We start from the raw sequence: 6,155 nt of genomic DNA, 5'->3' as shown, positions 1-6,155 counted from the left end.
TTGGAGTTGAGCAAAAGATTCCAACCATCATATATTGTGATAATATGTCAACTATCAAGTTGTCAAGAAATCCAGTGATGCATGGGAGAAGTAAACATACTGATGTTCGCTTTCATTTTCTGAAAGATCTTTGCAAAGAGGAAAAAATTGAGCTGCAGTACCGTAAGAGCAATGAACAGGTTACTGATATTCTAACCAAGCCACTCAAATATCCAGCATTTGAAAAGCTAAGGAGGATGCTTGGAGTTTGTTCTTCTCAAAGTATTATTATTTCAATGAAATCCTAAACTGTTTCAGCAGAAATCAGTTTAAGGATGGATGTTAAGAGTTGTTAAGTTTAATATTTAGTCAATGTGTAGATACTGAGACTTGGTCAAATCAGTATCCAGTAATTTTAGTTGATTTGATGAATAACAGTCCTAGTTTTTAGAGAGTTTAATTTCCTTAAAATCTGCAATTATTGTTTTAGCAGATATCATTTTCTCTATTTAAATTGTATTGAATTTATGATGAATAACAACAACTTTTCAGTCAAAAATTATCTTGTTATTCTTAAATCCCATTCTAATAATTTATCAACACAATTGCATATTTTTAAGAATAAATATATACAAAATGAGACTGACTTAAATAAAATCAAATTTATCCTTTTTCAAATCAAGAAAACACAGTTATTTGTGAAAATAAGAATTAAATGGCACTTTATGATAATTGATCAATAAAATAATTCATTTAATGCTCAAATTAATATTGAAATTATTAACTTATTAAAATTCCCAAAAAACAATTGAAATAAAAATTTAAAATTTGACAGGGTATTTTGTATATATATGAAAACTATAATAGTATTTTATATCTCAACAAATATTTTTCATTCTTTTAAATTTTCTAGTTTCGACATGAATAATTGAGTTCATTTAATTATTAACAAAATTGAATTTAATATATAGAAGTGTGTTCTTGATGTATTTGTGAAAAGAAGGGAGATTAGTGTTTTGTCAAGCTCATAATGCTATAGGATTATAAGTTTATCAATAAAGCAATTCACATCTAGTTGCCTATTACTATCATTTCAAACCTTTAGGAAAATGAATCATACAATTATTTTGCATATGACTCTGTGAAGCTTTAAAACATTCACAGTTAGGTAAAGGTGGAAGATTAGCATATTTATCCCATAGCATTCTCAACTGAGTGAAATTCTTTGCAACACTTGTAGAACCTTGCTTAAAAGAAAACAATTCTTCTTGTAAATCTGCAATACGCATAGAACCTCCTCATGAAAACGGTCTTTCAAATCATTTCTGATATCTGATTAAAGCTGAATCAAGAGAAATCATACTCTAAGGAATCCGTAGTGATATAGATTTAAGCAACTAAGATAACACCATTATATTAAATCTCTCCCATGCTAGATACAAAGGATCATCAACATCTGGAGGTTTGATAACTCCATTAATGAACCGTAGCTTGTTGTTGGAAGTGCAATTTTCATTGCTCTCAACCAGGTACAAAAATTTCCACCAGTAAGAACTGCACTAACAAGCACTAAGGCTGGGTTCTCATTAAGATGGAAATAATAAGGAGTAGAAGGCATCTCTTCAGTTCTAGGTTGTGTTGCCATTACTGATTTCAGAGAATATAAGAGCTAAGTTTCTATTTGGCTACGAAGAGAGTTAAGAAAAGAAAGACAGAAATTTGTAGGAAGAATAAGAAGAATATAAAGATAAGAGCACTGCAAGAATCAGTAGCACAAAAGGAATCTAAAGAACTCGTTTATTCTGAGAAAAAAAAAAAAGAAATCAGTGAGGGTTTTTATTGTTTGTTTCTCAAGAAAATAAGAACGAAAATGGAGAAAAAATATTGAGCTCTGACACCATAATTTAGAAAGTTAATCTTTATTAATTGAGAATTAACAAATGTGAATAAGATTAACTAGTCTAACATGTATATACTCTAACTGACTGACTAACTAGGAGATGAGAAAACAGCGGCCTGCTGACTCAACAAGGCAATTACAATAGCTTAACCAATCAAAAGAAGGAAAGAGAATTTATAATAATTTTGTTAATTTAGCGTGTGATGAGTTCGTATATAATTTTTAATCTACTTATTCTTGTTTAGCTTGTCATGAGTTCATAAATAATTCTTAATCTTGTTTCACATGTATCCTATTTTAACACACTATTGCCCATGCTTTCTTATTAGTTTTGGCTATATTTATTTGATAATGAATGCGCTTAATAGAATTTATTTCACAACTGATAATTGAAAGAGCTAACATACTAAGACAAAGTACATTTAGATAATTACTCATTTTACTAATCATGATAAACCGAAAGAAATAATCTTACGGTTTAGAGTTTTAATCCTCCTTATGTTGGTATGTGCATAGCTGATGAGCTAAAATGATTTTGTCTCATTGGAATTTAAAGAATGAGATTTTTTCAATTATTGCTGATAATGTGACCTATAATGATGCTATGATTTCTATTTGTAAGTTATCTTATGCTGAAACAATCTTTTATATATGATGGAGCTTTCTATCAAGTCTATTGTTGCACTCATAGTTTGACTTTAATTGTATAATCTAGCTTGAATACTATTGAAGACATTCTCCATAACATTAAAGAAGTTATAAAGGATAATAAAAACCAGTAATTCAAAGAAAAAAAATGATATTACAAAAAAATTCCAATTAGAAGTTAGAGGAATAATTAGGCTTTGATGCTAATACAGCGTGGAATTCAACTTATCAAATGCTTGATATTACTCTGTATCATAAGGGTGTGTTTAATCATCTTGGGGGTTAAAATCATGCATTTATAATTTATGAAACTTCAATTATAAAATAGGAAAATGTTACCATGATTCATAAGTTCTTAAAGATATCTTTTGAAGTGATATGTGTGTTTTCAATATATAATTCTTCTACCTCAAATATGTCTTTTGAAGTAGTATATATGTTAAAATCATTCAAAGTTGATAGAAGTAGCAATTAGACCATCAAAAATTTTATTTACTACCACTAAGGTTATGCAACTAAATTCGAGAAGTACTAGGCTGACTATAATGGAGTTTTGAGTTGTGTTGCACTAGATTCAAGGTGAAGTTCTTACGGTATTGCTATACTAAAATTCATAGTAAGGATAATGTTCCGCATCAGATTAAAAATATTATGTCAACTGTTTGTAAATTATTTTAAAGAGTACAAGTAACCAACTATTGCGCCTTCTAATGTTGGTAGTCTTGGAACCTCAACTCAAGGGCCATCAAGTGGTGTAAACTTTGGTAGTGTTGGATGAAACACCTATCTCTAAAACATGATTTGGATGAAGAGTTGGATGTTTTAGAATTTTAGAATAAAAGTTCAGTAAGATAAATGGAGCTTTCAAAGTTGGTATATGACATTTTATCTATTTCGATGACTTCAGTTGCCAACTTTAGCACAAAAGACAAAATCATATCCATATCCAGAAATTTTCTAAAGTTAAAGATTATTCAAGCTATAGTTACTCTTAGAAATTGTTTTCAAGTAGAAAGTAATTTATATTATATATCTTAGCTTTTTTTATCATATTTCACTAGAAAAACAATTTAGAGAACATTATATGTAGTCGTTAACAAAAATAGCAAGTATACATTGTGGTTTCTATTGTGCTATCCTTGTGTGGTCACTACTTGGTCTCGAATTGATCGTTATAGTTTTGACATGAGAGACCACTAGAATACTACTTAGCAATCACTTGATGTGGTTACCATTTATTCATTGTGATCGCTAATTGAAAATATTCATCTTATAAAAACCACTTAGCAACCATATAATGTGGTAGTTAAAGTTAGAAACTACATATGTGGTAGCTAAATTAGTCTTTGATTTTGTTTTAAAAATTAATTTCTGATTGATATTTTATTATAATTTCTTATACAAATATAAACATTAAGATTAAAAATATAAAAAATTAAAATTAATAAACAATCAAAATTATTCCAATCAAAGAAATAATATTATATAATTATATCCAAAAATGAAATATATTTAACTATTATATTACATAACTTTAATTAAAAAATACAAAATTATAAAATCGTAAACTCTATCAGGAAACAAAAATATTATATCTAACATATCAACACACATCACAACCACTTACTAATGGAATTAGGAATTAGGAATTAGGGATCAAGGTAAATAAAATCTAAGTGGGAGAAAACTAGAAAAGAACAAAACACTATGCGTCAAGCATTCAAGAGGACATGTGTTAAGCATCCAAAAATTCCTTGCTCCTTGATCATATAGTCTCTGTAAGAAAGGATGGGTTTGATCCAAAAGCTAAACTAAAGGGTGGTGTTCCAAATACATGATAACTCATTATGTTTTCAGTACTTCTCCTTTAGATCCATTGCGTTCACTGCAAATCATATTATAACAACATTAAAAATAAAAATCCATACATACTCAACAACCGAGGAAACCTATTGGGAATAAATCAAATTTTCAATAGCAAGGGAGAGAATTGCAGAGAAAATCAATAGTGAGACGGCCATCAAAGTCAATTGTTGCAATCTAATTGATGTCATAATAAGAACTCATCCCTATTCCATCATAACCACTTATACAAAACACAAAAAAATAAGAGAATCTGACACATCATCACAACTGAATTATCACCACCAAATCTGCCAATAGCATTAAAAAGAAAAGAAAGAAAGCAGATAATAAAGCAAGAATTCAATGCTATATTAGTAAACAATTGGAATTCAAGAAAAGAGGAATAACAAGAAAGATCAAATCCTTACCATCTCCTTTGGCTCGAGAGGAATAACAACAAACCCAAAGTATTATTATATTATTTTTCCTGATAATACAAATTCACAAATAATACTCACAATTCAAACATACATTATGAGTAAACATGTTCATTAAAAGAAATCGAAAATGGCTGCTCAACTGAGAATGGCTGCTCAAACAATGCTCATAATAAGAATTATTCAATAACAATTTGAGGAACACACCTTAGAATACAAAGCCAAGCCTGAACAACAAATGAGAGAGGAAGAAAGAAACCGAAAATGGCTGCTCAACCTGTAAGAGAATCGGGTAAGGTTGGCGAGAGAAATAGAGAGAGAAAGAGAGACTGATTCTCATATCGGGAATGAGAAAGAGACACATTGAGCAGCGGCGCACAAAGCGGAGGGTGGCGGAGACCAGTGGCGCGGCCACTCAATTGGGAATTTAGTGTTTTCATTGGGTGGAGACATTATGGAAATAATTGGGAAATGAGAGGAGAAAGCTTTTGTTTCCGGGGCATTATTTGGTCTCACAACACAATAGAGTCCTATATGATTTTAATAGTTAGATCTGCTCATTTAATTATATTTTTTAAACAATCGTAACTTCAATCATTGGTTAAAATAATATTAAATATATATTATAATATATAATAAATAAATATCAATTTTAATTATTTATATAATTAAAATCTAATATTTTATTTTATCAATTTTTACAATTTAACGGTGAGAGTTTCATTTTATATTATTTAATACTATATTAAATAAATATTGATAAATTTGATTCTATCACATATTTTTTATTTATTATAAATTTTTACCATAAAAATTTTTATTTTTTAGTTCTTCACTGTAGAAAGAAAAAAAAAAAGCTACTTAATTGAATCCTAAACCTTAGGATTAAATTTTTAATTCTAAGAAAATATAAAAGATAAATATGTTATTTTTTATTCCCTCTAAAGTTTTATTGTCACATTATTTATTTATAATTATACTTTTATACTATTTTATTTTTATTTGTAATATATTTTTATATATTTTTATTAGTTTTTATGATTTCACTAACAAATTTTATTTTATAAATTATATCAAATCAGTTATTTATAATGAATCAATTGAATTTGAAAAAAAATACAGCCATCAATTTATAAAAAGATAAAAATAATTTATACTCTTATATTATATAAATTAACAAAACATACATAAAATTGTAATTGTTGAAAAGTTAACATTAAGTTTTTTTTATGATATGCAATTAATAATTAAATTAAGATTTTATTTTTTTATTATTGTTTAGAGACAATAATAAAATAAAAGTATACCTATTAATAGGCTTAAATTGATTAAAATATATAATATTT

General features: G+C 27.7%; 1 long non-coding RNA gene across 1 annotated transcript; it reads right to left on the bottom strand.

Annotated features, from left to right (window-relative positions):
• Nucleotides 1–4,150: 4,150 nt before the first annotated feature.
• On the bottom strand, nucleotides 4,151–5,331 carry LOC107262179. Its single transcript, XR_007215750.1, has 2 exons — nucleotides 4,801–5,331; nucleotides 4,151–4,412 (listed from the first exon to the last, which is right to left on the bottom strand). It is a non-coding gene; the product is annotated as an uncharacterized LOC107262179 (long non-coding RNA).
• Between the last annotated feature and the right edge of the window lie 824 nt (nucleotides 5,332–6,155).

This window comes from Ricinus communis, chromosome 5, assembly GCF_019578655.1.
Source record: "Ricinus communis isolate WT05 ecotype wild-type chromosome 5, ASM1957865v1, whole genome shotgun sequence".
NCBI lineage: Eukaryota > Viridiplantae > Streptophyta > Magnoliopsida > Malpighiales > Euphorbiaceae > Ricinus > Ricinus communis.
This window is presented reverse-complemented; position numbering and strand designations above follow the sequence as displayed.